The following is a 15813-nucleotide window of genomic DNA, read 5'->3' as shown; positions in this document are numbered from 1 at the left end:
CCTCATGCTGGTTATATGAGGCAGTCAGGCACTCTGGTGGAACAAATAGTAAAGCTGTTAATAAAAGTATCAGACCTGTCACAATCAGGGTAATTTCGATACGAAAAACAAAATACTTAATTCTACCACAACAAAAATAATAACCTTAATCATGCCTTCTAGCCACCAAGAAATAGGAAACCGAAAGAAAGCTACTGTCACGGTGGAGGAGTTTCTGGTCGCCGTAGGAGAGAACGTAGGAAACGAGAATGTTGCTTATGCATCCCGGATGAATAAAGCGGTGGTGGTATTTCTTAAAGTAGAGTGTCTTGTAGATCGTATGGTTGAGCATGGTGTACTTCTTAAAGGATTGTTTATTCAAGTTACGCCGCTTTTTCTCCGTCAACAAGGGTAACGATTTAAAATGTACCGCCGTTTATTCCAAATGAGCTATTGGAGCGCGAGTTATTGCGCTTTGGGAAGTTCGCCAGTTCAATTAAGGTTGTCCCGTTGGGTTGCAAACACCCGGCGTTGAAACAGGTTATGTCATTTCGGCGACAGGTGTTTATGTTTTTGGACTCACCGGAGCAGACCTTAGAGTTATCGTTTAAAATCAAGTATGACAAGTATGACAGACTGTATATGGCTTATGCTAGTACGGGTAGTCAACGGTGTCTTGAGTGTGGGGATGTTGGTCATAAGTGACATGCTTGCCCGAAAAGGGAGAAGGCCGAGGGAGGGGCGCAGGTGGTCCTCTTAACGCCTGGGCCCACTGATGTAGGGAGAGTTGGGCCGACAGCGGTAGAGCAGCCACAAGCACCTGTTGCTGAGGAACAAGTTATCCGTGTTGAGGGCACGGAGTTGCAACTTGTATTAGAGGGAAATGTTATGCAGCAGAAAAATATTGTTGTAGAAGGTAAGGATGTATCTGAAGAGCCAGTTCCGCAGACTGGTGAGCAGGTGCCCAGTACGAGTGCTGGGGTAAAGGAGGAGGTTCATGTGGAGCTAGGCTCCCAGGGAGTGGAGGAGATGCCCACTACGAGTAATGGGGTACAGGAGGGGGTTCATGTGGAGCTAGGCTCCCAGGTAGTGGAGGAGATGCCCACTATGAGCAATGGGGTACATGAGGGGGTTCATGTGGAGCTAGGCTCCCAGGGAGTGGAGGAGATGCCCACTACGAGTAATGGGGTACAGGAGGGGGTTCATGTGGAGCCAGACTCCCAGGTAGTGGAGGAGATGCCCACTATGAGTAATGGGGTACAGGAGGGGGTTCATGTGGAGCTAGGCTCCCAGGTAGTGGAGGAGATGCCCACTATGAGCAATGGGGTACATGAGGGGGTTCATGTGGAGCTAGGCTCCCAGGTAGTGGAGGAGATGCCCACTACGAGTAATGGGGTACAGAAGGGGGTTCATGTGGAGCCAGACTCCCAGGTAGTGGAGGAGATGCCCACTACAACTGCTGGGGTTCATGTGGAGCTAGGCTCCCAGGTAGTGGAGGAGATGCCCACTACGACTGCTGGGGTTCATGTGGAGCTAGGCTCCCAGGTAGTGGAGGAGATGCCCACTACGACTGCTGGGGTTCATGTGGAGCTAGGCTCCCAGGTAGTGGAGGAGATGCCCACTACGACTGCTGGGGTTCATGTGGAGCTAGGCTCCCAGGGAGTGGAGGAGATGCCCACTACGACTGCTGGGGTTCATGTGGAGCTAGGCTCCCAGGGAGTGGAGGAGATGCCCACTACGACTGCTGGGGTTCATGTGGAGCTAGGCTCCCAGGGAGTGGAGGAGATGCCCACTACGACTGCTGGGGTTCATGTGGAGCTAGGCTCCCAGGGAGTGGAGGAGATGCCCACTACGACTGCTGGGGTTCATGTGGAGCTAGGCTCCCAGGTAGTGGAGGAGATGCCCACTACGAGTAATGAGGTTCAGGTGGGGCAAGTCTCCCAGGTAGTGGAGGAGATGCTTGGTACGAGTAATGGGGTGCAAGTGGGGAGTGTTGAAAGGGATGTGGTAGAGGGGAGTCAGTTGTTTGTGGCCTCAGCTGATGAGGAACAGGAGAAAGATATCTCTTTTGATATGATAGCAGCTGGTGAGGACTCAATTTACGATCTAGAGGAGGTAAATGGGTTTCTGGATCAGACTTTTGGGAAATATGTCAAATTGGCAGATTATTTTGATGTTGATACGTTTGTGAGGTCAGCTGGGATGTTACAGAAGACGGTGGGGTTAGACCAATTGAGTGAGAAGAAGCGGTTTTCCTTGAGGAAATTTGTTACTGCTGTTGCAGCAGCAAAAGGTGGTGGGAAACGTGGTCAGGTTAATAAGAGAAGATTAAAACAATGATGATGATCATGCTTCATAGGGTGTATTTTTTCTCTTTGGTTTCTCTGTGGTTTCTTCTGCTTTTCTTTTCTCTTTTCTATATGGAGGTACTAAGGGTAGGTTCTCTCAAAATTAATGGGGATAGGGACAGGAATAAGAGGGCTTGGGTATTAGAAGTAATAAAACAGAAAAGGCTTAATGTAGGTTTCCTACAGGAGACACATAGTGATGAGAAAATGAGTTTGACTGGGGTATGTGGTGGGAGGGGCAGCATATACTCAGTCATGGTACTAATTTCAGTGCTGGGGTGAACATCTTGTTTTCCTCAGGTTTAGGGGTGACTGAGGTATCTACAACAGAGATTGTCAATGGTCGGGTTTTATTGGTCTAGGTGGATGTTATGTTTTTTTTATATACAGTATTTAAAAAATTGTTTATGCTCCTAATGAGGGTACAGAGCGTATTGCTGTATTTGATAAAATAAAGGAAGCCTTAAGACAGTGTGACCAAGAGGGGTGTATGGTTTTAGGGGGTGACAGGAACTGTACAGTGGATTTTACTGTTGATCGCGCCGCTGAAGAACCTCACCTGCGGTCAGCCACTTGCCTGTCTGGCCTATTAACTGAGTTTGAGCTTTCGGATGTGTGGAGAGTAAGGAATGCAAAAGTTAGGCAGTACACATGGCTAAAAGTTAATGAAGGTCATGTCAGTGCGGCAAGGTTAGACAGGTTGTATGTATCTGAGCAATACTGTAGTAGGGTTGGAAGGTGTGCCATTACTCCTGTGGGTTTCTCTGATCATCATATTGTTACTGTTGATATTCACTTGTCCTGTCCACGAAGGTCATCACCTTACTGGTATTTTAATGTTAAATTGTTACATGATGTCATGTTTTGTGAAAGGTTTTTGTTGTTTTGGGAAAAATGGAGGGTTACAAAAGGGACTTTTGAGTCCTTGAGACAATGGTGGGAGGTTGGGAAGGCCCAAATACAATTATTTTGTCAACAGTATAGTGCTCTGTCTCAAATTGAAGTTAAAGAGACTATCAAGGCCCTTGAACAGGACATCAAGTCTATTGAATTGAAGCTGCTCACTCAGAACGACCCTGGACTAGTCATGAACTTACAGGGCAAGAGACATGAACTGAGGTCGTTTCTGCATGAAAGAGTGAAGGGTGCCTTGATTAGGTCTCGTTTTGCTTCCCTCAAGGATATAGATGCTCCTAGCGCTTTAAAAAAAATCTATAGTCGACATTGCAACGTAAACAGATGGTCTGCCTTCGTCTCCCTGGTGGTAAGGTGACCACGGATGACAGTGAAATGCGTCAACATGCCGTGGATCTCTACTCGGCCCTCTATAAGGCGGAGGATTGTGATGCTCTGTCTACTGAACAGTTGTTAGACGGTCTTCCTCAATGGGGACCTGAGCAGAGAGTCGCATTGGACTCTGATATTACACTGTAAGAGCTGTCCACAGCAGTTATGCAGCTCTCAACAGGCCGAGCCCCTGGCATCGATGGTTTACCATCTGAGTTTTATAAGCACTTTTGAGGGTCTATTGGTGAGGACTTTTATGAAGTGGTGTGTGAATCTTTTCTTGAGGGTTCTCTTCCTGTATCCTGTCAACGTGCGGTGCTTTCACTGTTGCCAAAAAAGGGGATTTGGCTCTCATGAAAAATTGGAGACCCGTTGCTTTGCTGTATGCTGAATAGAAAATTGTTTCTAAATGTCTCTCAAACAGTTTGAAAGAGTATCTGGGATTGTTGGTCCACAAGGACCAGTCCAACTGTGTACCTGACCGCTCTATTGTTGACAACTTGTTTCTGATAAGAGATGTTTTAGACATTTGTAAACTGTCTTATGTAAATGTGGGTTTGCTTTCTTTGGATCAGGAGAAGGCTTTTGATCTTGTGGACCACCAGTACTTTTTTGTTGTTGTCTTGGATGAATTTACTGTATGCTGGGGCCTCGTATATGGTGACGGTGGGGGGTGGTTTGAGTTGCCCCATCCCTGTCCAAAGGGGCATCAGGCCGGGATGCCCAATTTCAGGGCAGTTATATAGTTTGGTGATTGAACCAATGCTTTGTTTTTTAAGAGCGAAGCATACTGGTTTCTCTGTGCCAGGTGTAATGGAGGGTCGCACGATTGCACTGTCTGCGTATGCAGATGATGTGACATTTTTTATTATAGGGGGTGAGGATGTTAAGGTCTCTCAAACGCTTTAAAGCTGTATGAGGGCGCCTCCTCAACTAGAGTCAATTGGGGAAAGAGTGAAGCGCTGTGGGCAGGTCAGCTTCAGACGGGGTCCGCTCCACGGTTACCAGGGGGGGTTCAGACTGGGTCCGCTCCACGGTTACCAGGGGGGGTTCAGACGGGGTCCGCTCCACGGTTACCAGGGGTGCTTCAGACGGGGTCCGCTCCACGGTTACCAGGGGCGCTTCAGACGGGGTCCGCTCCCACGGTTACCAGGGGGCTTCAGACGGGGGTCCGCTCCACAGTTACCAGGGGGTCCTTCCACAGTTACCAGGGGGTCCGGGGTCCACTCCACGGTTACCAGGGGGCTTCAGACGGGGTCCGCGGGGTCCACAGTTACCAGGGGGATTCAGACGGGGTCCGCTCCACAGTTACCAGGGCGGCTTCAGACGGGGTCCGCTCCACAGTTACCAGGGGGGCTTCAGATGGGGTCCGCTCCACGGTTACCAGGGGGCTTCAGACGGGGTCCGCTCCACAGTTACCAGGTGGGCCGACGGGGGTCCACTCCACAGTTACCAGGGGGCTTCAGACGGGGTCCGCTCCACGGTTACCGCGGGGGGTCTTCAGACGGGGTCCGCTCCACGGTTACCAGGGGGGCTTCAGACGGGGTCCGCTCCACTGTTACCAGGGGTTCTTCAGACGAGGTCCGCTCCACAGTTACCAGGGGGGACGGGGTTCAGACGGGGTCCACAGTTACCAGGGGGCCACGGTTCCACCGGGGGGTTCAGACGGGGTCCGCTCCACGGTTACCAGGGGGGCTTCAGACGGGGTCCGCTCCACGGTTACCAGGGGGGCTTCAGACGGGGTCCGCTCCACAGTTACCAGGGGGGCTTCAGACGGGGTCCACTCCACGGTTACCAGGGGGGGTTCAGACGGGGTCCGCTCCACAGTTACCAGGGGCGCTTCAGACGGGGTCCGCTCCACAGTTACCAGGGGGGCTTCAGACGGGGTCCGCTCCACGGTTACCAGGGGCTCTTCAGACGGGGTCCGCTCCACAGTTACCAGGGGGGCTTCAGACGGGGTCCGCTCCACGGTTACCAGGGGGGCTTCAGACGGGGTCCGCTCCACGGTTACCAGGGGGGTTCCGACGGGGTCCGCTCCACGGTTACCAGGGGGCTTCAGACGGGGTCCGCTCCACGGTTACCAGGGGGGCTTCAGACGGGGTCCGCTCCACGGTTACCAGGGGGGTTCCGACGGGGTCCGCTCCACGGTTACCAGGGGGGCTTCAGACGGGGTCCGCTCCACGGTTACCAGGGGCGCTTCAGTGGGGCAGAGACGGGATGAAGACTTTGTTTTTTTTCCTAGGCTCCGGTGTCTTTCAGAAAAAGAACTGGGAGGGTGTATTGGAGAAAGTGTGTGCCAGACTGTCAAGATGGAAATGGGTGCTGCCCCAGCTGTCTTATAGGGGAAGGGTCCTGGTAGCTAATAATCTTGCTGCCTCTACCCCGTGGCACAGACTAATGATTTTGCAGCCACCAAAGGGTCTGATACAAGAGCTTCAGAGGACCCTTGTCAATTTCTTCTGGTCTGTACAACACTGGATTTAAACTGCATGAGGGTGGGCAAGGCCTGGTGGACATTTCCTCTAGAATCATGGCTTTCCGGCTTCAAGCAGCCCAGCGATTGTTGTACAGAGACGGTTCTAGCTGGGTCGAAACAGCCTACACATTGATGAGGAGAGCGGGCTGTTTGGGCTTAGATAAGCCCCTTTTCCTCTTAAAGCTGGAGGGGGTTGATTTGCCTGCCTGACTACATTTTATGAGTCTGTTATGCAGGCTTGGAGAGTCCTTGTCAAGTCCCGTAAGGCCTGCACGCCACCAGGGATGTGGCTTTTTGAATAACCTCTTTTTCACAACACTGCCATTCAGTCCCGTGTTCTGGGTTCAGCTAGCCTACGTTCATGCCTGTTAGGAGTAGGGTGTACCAAGCTGGGTCATCTGATGCGGAGCAGGAGCAGATCGTTGGAGGAGCTGGGAGAAAGAGCGGGGATCCGATCATCTCGCCTACTGAGGAAGGTCGTCGCTGAGGTCTGCGACTCCTTGCCAGTGCTTCATCTTCAGTATATGACTGACACTTCCAATTCTGATCGGTGGAAGGAGGGTCTGGATTATGTGTTCCCTGCACTGATTGTTAGTGCTGCGATGGGGGCATTCGAGGAGGACGTGGGGATGCTGCTTTCCTTCGATACCCCGGAGCTAGGGGAGTTCAAGGAGGTGGGAAAGAAGGCCATGTACAGAATATGTGTAAAGGTGTCCCATGCCTCTTCCCTGGAAGGGGTAAAATCGGCGAGGTGGGCGGGTGTGCTTGGTCCAGGTGCCTCTCCAAAAGGCCGTTGGTGATCATTATAAAAAACTGCTTATTGATAAGAGGATAGCTGACCAGCTGCTTAATTTTGTGTTATGGGCAGCAAAATTAGCGATATGGAAGACCCGAAAGAACATTATTCGGGGACAGGGGTTTGTGGATGTGGTGGGAATGCTGGAGGGAATGTTGGCAGCGAGACTAAGGATTGAGTTTGCCTATTATAAACTTGTCAACAATATTGATCTGTTTTTGAGTATATGGAGTATTCAGAGGCTGTTGTGTTTAGTTACTGTGGAGGAGGAATTGGAGTTGTGTTTTTAATTGATGTGAAACTGTGGTTTTGTATGAGTATTTATTGTGTGGTGGGCCCCCAGACCCAATAAAGATTATTTACAACTTTTTTTTTTTTATCTCTTTCTCCCTCTCCCTCTCCCTCTCCCTCTCCCTCTCCCTCTCCTTCTCCCTCTCCCTCTCCCTCTCTCTCTCTCTCTCCCTCTCTCCCGCTCCCTCTCCCTCTCCCTCTCTCTCTCTCTCTCTCGCTCGCTTGCATCTCTTTCCCTCTGTTTTGCCTTTCCTCTCTCCCTGTATGTGCCCATCTCTCTATCAGTCTGTATGTCTGTGTATCTCTCTCTCTCTAGAAAATTATCTATATCCCTCCTCTGCACTCTTTACTTACTTGTTCTCTATCTCGTTCTCCCTCCTCCTGTTTAAGGGCCAAAATCTCAAATTTACCTGATTCTACACCTGGTGACCGTTCTGCTATTGTTCTCATCCATTTACCTTTCTCAGGCTCAGGGCTAGATGTCACAACAATTAAACAGAGCTTCTGTGCCAGCAGTAGTCTGGAATATGTTAATGAATCTCTCGTCTCCTTTAGCTTCCCTACATTTATCACAAGAGCCTGACATAAAAACCCATGAAGTTATTGTCCAAGGTGCGCTAAGGCTTCATTTATTGGGGTCTGATTTCGTGTTCCCTCCCGCTGAGTTGGCCACTAGTGTGGAAGTGTAAATTACATTGTGTTATTATGTATTAACACCTTCTGTTGGGAATGAAGGGGAGTTATATTGTGAATAGAGCAGGAGAGGTGTTGAAGAACATGCGATTGATGTCATGTTAATTCTGAGAGAGTCTATTTTAGATGCTAATGAAACACATATCTATTTCCCACAGAATAGATAATTAGTGGTATGTGTGTGTGTGAGAGAGCGAGAGAGGGACAGACAGACAGACAGACAGACAGACAGACAGACAGACAGACAGAGAGAGGGGGTGGGGAGAAGGACAAACAGACAGTGGGAGAGAGAGCGAGAGAGAGAGAGAGAGAGAGAGAAGGTAATGTGATGTGTGTGTCCTTAGCTAGTGAGCTCCTTTCCTGTTTTGAAAATGTTGCCACTTACTCATCTCTCTCTCTCACTCCCCCTCTCTCCCTTTATTTCCCTCCCTCCCTCTCTCTCTCTCTTCTCCCCTGTTTTATCTATCCTCTGACACTTTGTGTCTGTCAGATTAGCACCTTTAGTTTCTCAGCAAAGCAGGTGGGGAACATCATTAGAGCTCCACAAATAGTCTTGGCAAGCTCACCAGTGGGAGAGAGGTGTCACTTTAAAAAACACAATGTTGTACATTGGAGTCATGCCATGGTTACGTCATACACTGCTACCCCGAGGCCCAGGCGGAAACATTTTCTCAGCCAGAGAGATTTAGAGAGAGAGTGCAAGAGAGAGAGAGAAATTAGTATGGAAACTAGGCTCATATCTGCATTGGGATCCTATTTCAATCATAATTAACGGGCTGTTTTTGTTTTCAAACCAGTCATTTTACTTTCTCTCAAGAGTAGTGATTGCTGAATGATATATTGTTGTGTAGCACTCGTAGGGTGATATTTTTTGTACCATCAATCATCGGAATGAAAGCTGCCGTCAAGGCTCCACTTGATAAAACGCAGCGCAACAGTCTGACGGGAGATCAGTCTTCATACACAGCAATTTGAAATCCAAGCAGAGGCAGCATTTTTTTTTTTACAGCGCTCCTCAGATCACTCTCATTTTAGTCTTGATTCAAACCAAGGGTGCAACTTTGGTTTTAGAAGTGGGGGTGACATTATTATTATTATTGTTGTTATTTTTGTTTATCCAGTCAGATCAACACTCCAAACAGCCTACCCGACGGCTCGGAGACAACCACATGGTCCTAAAGCACACCGTTGCCTCGTTTTGTATCCCCCGTCCCGTCCCCCCCGTCCCCCTATCCCCTGTCCCCAGTGAAAGTTGCGCCCCTGATTCAGACACCTCAGCCATGTGCATGTTTCAAGGTGATGCTCAGTGTGAAATCTCATCACGTAGGCTTTTATTCACTGTCAGCTCAGTCAACTGTTGGATCAATCTTTCATTATTTTTCACCTCAGGGGTCGAATAATAACTTGAGATATTATGCACGTGTAACTCAAACTTTCCCGTTGATCATGTATTGATATCAGTGTAGGATTAGCAGGAATACTGGAGATGCACACATTGTTCAGAAGTACTGATAAAACTTTTAACCCTCGGGCCCCTTGATGAATTCAAGAAGCTTATGTTTCTCTGCCTGTTTAGTGTTCAACTTTGACTTTGACACGTTGTTTCAAAGACTATTGAATACTTTTGTTTGAGTGTGGACAGCATCCCTTAGTAGAGTATTTTTTGTTGTTGTTAAATCTCTTCAATTCCTCACAGCTTCTGATCTGCTCGCTCGATGATAGACTCACACATAAGTGTGTGCCTGTTTTTTCAGGTAGTATACAGACATTCAGTGTATCACTAAAAGTGTCACTTTGTTTAAGGGTGTTTTGTATGTTTTCTCTGTCTAGCTATTAAATATTATGGCCATAAGCCTCTACTGTTTTATGAATGCATTCTGTTTACCTGACCTTCATCTTCTTAAGTAAACTTAAGAAGGCTTTGATAACAATGTTCTTTACTTTCGGGGGAAAAATGCACTCGAATGGGATCCGTTGAAGTCAGAAGAATAGAAGTTGTTTTCTGCAGTATACTTTGCAAATTCGATACTTTTTTCATGAAACATGTGCCACTGCTACTACACTCCCCTCCGTATTTATTTGGACATTGAAGCTAAAATGTTTACATTTGGCTCTATGCTTCGGAATTTTGGATTTGAGATAAAAATGTTTCATGTGAGGCAACAGTACAGAATGTCACCTTTTATTTGAGGGTATTTTCATACATATTTGTTTTACGATTTAGAAATTAAAGCAATTTCTGTATTTACTCCTCCCTTTGGAAGAAGTCATAAGTATTTTGACAAATTCAGTAATACAATAGTCAAAAGTTTAGTATTTGGTCCCATATTCACTGCACACATGATTACATCAAGCTTGTGACCTTAGTGAGAGTTGAGAGTAAAACATTTCATTACAATTTTTTATCAAAACTTTCAGAACAACCTTTTAACAAAAATCTGTGTGCTTAGGCAGAAAAGGAGAGACGAGGGATTAAACACAATTTCTCGCTGAGAGGAAAATACAGTCAGTCTTGCATTAATTATAATGCTGCAGGGATGAGAGGAGCTATGGCCAAACAAAGGTCACATCAGTGTCTCTGCATGATAATTTGATCTCCTAGATCTGATGTGGACCTGTAATATCTATTGTACTCTCTAACAGAGAAGGTATGGTCAAGAATCTCATCGATGACCCTGTTCATCCTCCTCCTCTACATATATTGGGTTTTGGTGGTTGTCTTGGCCATGGTGGAAAGTTTGGAATCTGATTGATTGCTTCTGTGGACAGGTGTCTTTTATACAGGTAACAAACTGAGATGAGGAGCACTCCATTTAAGAGTGTGCTCCTAATCTCAGCTCGTTACCTGTATAAAAGACACCTGGGAGCCAGAAATCTTTCTGATTGAGAGGGGGTCAAATACTTACTTCCCTCATTAAAATGCAAATCAATTTATAACATTTTTGACATGTGTTTTTCTGGATTTCTTTGTTGTTATTCTGTTCAAATAAACCTACCATTAAAATTATCGACTGATCATTTCTTTGGCAGTGGGCAAACGTAAAAAAATCAGCAGGGGATCAAATACTTTTTTCCCTCAATGTATATACTGTAACCTAGCAACAAATTAAGTTTCCCCCAACTTTAATCATAGTACCTTGCCAGTGTCTGCCTGCAGTTGTGGCTTCAAATACCAAGCTGATAACAACTTCAGGGCTCCTTCCCCCTCCCCCTCCCATAGTTATAGTGTTCCACATATTTTCAGAGCTTCTTCTTGAAGGCCCCAGGCTCGAAGCTCGAAAGTATTCGCCCCCCTTGGCATTTTTTCTATTTAGTTGCCTTACAACCTGGAATTAAAATAGATTTTGGGGTGGTTTGTATCATTTGATTTACATAACATGCCTACCACTTCGAAGATGCTAAATATTGTTTATTGTTAAACAAACAAGAAATAAGACAATTTTTTTTTACTTGAGAGTGCATAACTATTCACCCACCCAAAGTCAATACTTTGTAGATCCACCTTTTGCAGCAATTACAGCTGCAAGTCTCTTGGGGTATGCCTCTATAAGCTTGGCATATCTAGCCACTGGGATTTCTGCCCATTCTTTATGGCAAAACTGCTCCAGCTCCTTCAAGTTGGATGGGTTCCACTGATGTACAGCAATCTTTAAGTCATACCACAGATTCTCAATTGGTTTGAGGTCTGGGCTTTGACTGGGCCATTCCAAGACATTTAAATGTTTCCCCTTAAACCACTCAAGTGTTGCTTTAGCAGTATGCTTAGAGTCATTGTCCTGCTGGAAGGTGAACCTCCGTCCCAGTTTCAAATCTCTGTAAGACTGAAACAGGTTTTCCCCAAGAATTGCCCTGTATTTAGCGCCATCATTCCTCAATACTGACCGGTTTCCCAGTCCCTGCCGATGAAAAACTCTGGGGATGGTGTTGGGTTTGCGCCAGACATAGAGTTTTCCTTGATGGCCTAAAAGCTACATTTTTATTTCGTCTGACCAGAGCGCCGTGGGATGTTTGAAAGTTTCTGAACTTTTTTTATAACCCAACCCTGATCTGTACTTTTCCACAACTTTGTCCCTGACCTGTTTCGAGAGCTCCTTGGTCTTCATGGTGCCACTTGCTTGGTGGTGCCCTTTGCTTAGTAGTGTTGCAGACTTTGGGGCCTTTCTGAACATGCTGTTTATAGATTTTTCTACTGTATTATTGATTGTACATTTGTTTATTCCATGTGTAACTCTGTGTTGTCGAACTGCTTTGCTTTAGGTTGTAAATGAGAACTTGTTCTCAACTAGCCTACCTGTTTAAATAAAGGTGAAATAAATACATAAAATAAATATATACTGAGATCATGTGACAGATCATGTGACACTTAGATTGCAAACAGGTGGATTTTATTTAACAAATTATGTGACTTCTGAAGGTAATTGTTTGCACCGGATCTTATTTAGGGGTTTCATAGCAAAGGGGGTGAATACATATGCACTTACCATTTTCAAATTTTTTGTATTTTTTTAAACAAGTTATCATTTTAATTTCACATCACCATTTTTGACTATTTTGTGTACGTCCATTACATGAAATCCAAATAAAAATCAATTTAAATGACAGGTTTTTATGCAACAAAAAAATGCCAAAGGGGGATGAATACTTTTGCGAGGCACTGTATGTTTAATAACGAGTTCCTAGGGACACTGATTGATTGGTGGTGAGGTACAGTACAGTAGACTATAATCAGTTGCATAACGAGCCCCCCTGCGGTGGGGTTGTGTTCTGCTCAATATGCCTCTCAGCTGTTGTTTGTCCATTCAGTCGATAGGGAGATTGTTAGATAATGCAGATGTAATCACTGACTGACTGTAGTTCTCAGTGGACCAACACCATGGCGCCAATAAGAGTTGTGATGTTGATGATGCTGTGCGTTCGAACGTGCTGATCAATTTGTGTAGTTTGATTAAAAGTAAAAGTACCTGTATAACTTGATTTGGGGAAAAATAATTAATCAGTCATGTACAACTTCATCTAGGGAAAATAAATGATTTTGCAATGAAATAGGTGTGTTTTGTTAAACTGATGGATTGTGTTTGATTGAGAAAAACAGGAGTAGGGAGGGTGTTAAGATAGAGGGGTGCTTGACAGATCATATGACTCACCCCCTTTGCTCCTCACAGACTCTAAGAGAGCTTAGGCAACGCTCCACCATCCTCACAAATCTATTTCAGGAGGAGTGGAGTGCGAATGAAAGAGCGAGAAATACGTTGGATTGTCTTTCTAACAAAGCCGGGGATAAGGAGGAGCATGAATCAATGGGAAAACAGAAAACAGCTGCATATCTCTCCCTCTTTAACCCACTTTAACCCACTCAGCAGTGGGCGCAAAGCCTCACTGTGTTAACAGACCCTGTAGTGAGAACGTAGCGTCCTGTCCTTTAGCCCTGGCCCCAGTCCAGCCAACAGAGATAATGGATATTAAATGAAACCTGAACGTAAAGCATTCCAATTGATTTAGGTTTCACCACCATAGCTGGGACATCTTGTCAATTGCTTCTACTGCTGTGGATTGATTCAAAGGTCCTTCAAGTATACTTTTTTTGATAACACTCAAAGTTGTTGAGCTGGTTGCAATATCTGTTTCTGCTTCACAGTGAGAAACTTGCAAGCCTCTTTGCTATGAGTTTGAAACGAGTTAGCAGACACTCGAGTCCAATGTTAACGTACCCAGGTATTAAATCAGCCTTCCTTGAGTTAACTATGAAAATCATTCATCCACATGTTTCAGAACAACATGTGCAATTACTTCTCAATTAATTTCAAGTAAAAAGTCACAACATCTTGGTTGATTTCCAGGAAAGGATTTCATTTTGCTTCGCATTTTAACTAATGACAATAACCATTTGGAGACTCATTTAAACGGTCTATTTCACCTTCCATTCATGCATCCTTGTTGATTTAAGTGTGGACGAATGCTAATGTTTTAGGCCCAGCTGTGAGTTGAGAGAATACTTCATTAAAGAAGTGAATTGCTAATATTCTAAATATTCTTTTTAACTTAGAGATGGGAGACAGGAAGACAGATACAAAGAATGACAGACAGACGGACGGACATACAGAAACCAGACAGACAGACAGGACATTGAGCTTTTGAGAAAATCCATACATACTGTATGTTATTACTTTTCCTTCTTTTTCACATTTCTCCACAACAAAACACGGCCTCCTCTACCTGTCGACCCCCCCCTTCTCCTCCTCCTCCATTTATCACATATCAGCCGATATGTTTGACATATAAATCGATACAGTTGGAATTCTTGTATCCTTGTATCCTTGATCATACTTTGATTCCATTTTTACTTTTGGCTTTGTACATTGAACATCCAATCCATGAAATTACAAATGTATTCTGTCGGCTGAATTATTTCTGTCATTAGATGCTGAGGGCCGGGGTTTTGATTTATAACAGCTGTGAGACCTTCTGACTCTCCCGTTATATCTTCTCTGTATGTGTGCAACCATTCTGGACTTCAATCTGCTGAACTTCAATCCCTCTGACTGCCTAACTGTACATGCTTTGCCCTGTTAACTTTGCTTTTATTCACTTCTCCTGGTGTGCTCTGACAGCATCATATATCATTTCACTCTGTTACTGATGGTCTATTTGGGTTCGGAATAGGGAGTGAAATTAGACTCCTTTTAAGAGAATATTGAAGAACCTCTTTGGAAATAAATTGCCTTTCCAAATCCTCCTCATATTGAAGATATGATTTGGGGTAATAGGACATAACTTTTTGTGTGAATGAAATGGATGGATCGAAGTAAGGTGAAAATGGACATCACCAAATCCTTGGTGATGTATTCAAGTTTTTGTCAATCTGAAGAGGGCCACGGGTCTTGAAAGGAAAGGAGACTGAAAGGCAAAGCTCTCCAAAACGCCGTATAAATGGGCATAAAGAGGGATTGGAGAGAAGGAGATTAAACAGTTCGGAATAGATGTTCTCACCCATTTTCTCCGTTCAATACTCTGTTTTATTTAGTCCGTGACAAAGACAGCAGATGGAAGAGATTATCTCCGTGATGCACAATGCATCAACAATGACAACGATGGAAGAAATAGGATTCCTTCCTTGATTTGATTCAGTATTTATCAATGCCGTCTTCAAAGGATAAATACTGTATTTAAAAGCTCCTCTGTCCGTTTTTAAAAAGGCCATAACCCGAAACCCATTGGTTCTACTTTTAACAATTAAAGAAGCCTTTTTATTTAATTCCATTGTTTTCCAAAAGTTGCTGAATATCCTCTGTACCTCAGTCTGCTCCTCTATTCATCCACCTTGGTTGGAAAGGCAGGTAGCGGCAGTGATCCCTTCCGTTTATGGGTGTTTTTGTGCGATAACGCTCTAGCAAACCCCTGGTGTCCGACAACAGAGTTGTGGGCCATTTTCCCCTCAGACTGCCTTTGGCTTTATGGTTTAAGAAGAGTCACATTTCCTTGTGTCAGGTCATCATAGCACGGCCAGAGATTAAAACATCCAACTGTGATTTTATCACTCTTGTCGCTCTGCCTTGGCTTTCAGGCATGCTGTGGGGACGATTGCTAGTGTGGTCAGTGGCTGGCTGTGGATCAGATCTACATAGATTGTTTTCATACATGGTGGCTGGTCACTAAGTATGGCTCATTGGTCCACGCCTCAGCTCTCCATCTCTGGGTGTACGTGTTCCTCTAGCTGGGTGAGAGCTGCGTCCGCCAGCCACAGCAAAGACAGCTCATTAAGCTCAGCGCTCAGGCCTTTATGCTTGAGGTGAAATTGCATGATTGCGTTTTTCTCTCCCCATTGTAGATAACACGATAAGCCTCCCTGGCAACATATGTCTTGCGGACAAGGATCATTTCACGTGTGATGATCATTTCCTGTGGGTGTAATACGGCAGTGTCTGCGGTGGCTTTTGTTGACATGA

This window comes from Oncorhynchus masou, chromosome 27, assembly GCF_036934945.1.
Source record: "Oncorhynchus masou masou isolate Uvic2021 chromosome 27, UVic_Omas_1.1, whole genome shotgun sequence".
Lineage (NCBI taxonomy): Eukaryota > Metazoa > Chordata > Actinopteri > Salmoniformes > Salmonidae > Oncorhynchus > Oncorhynchus masou.
Note: the sequence above shows the minus strand (reverse complement) of the source record.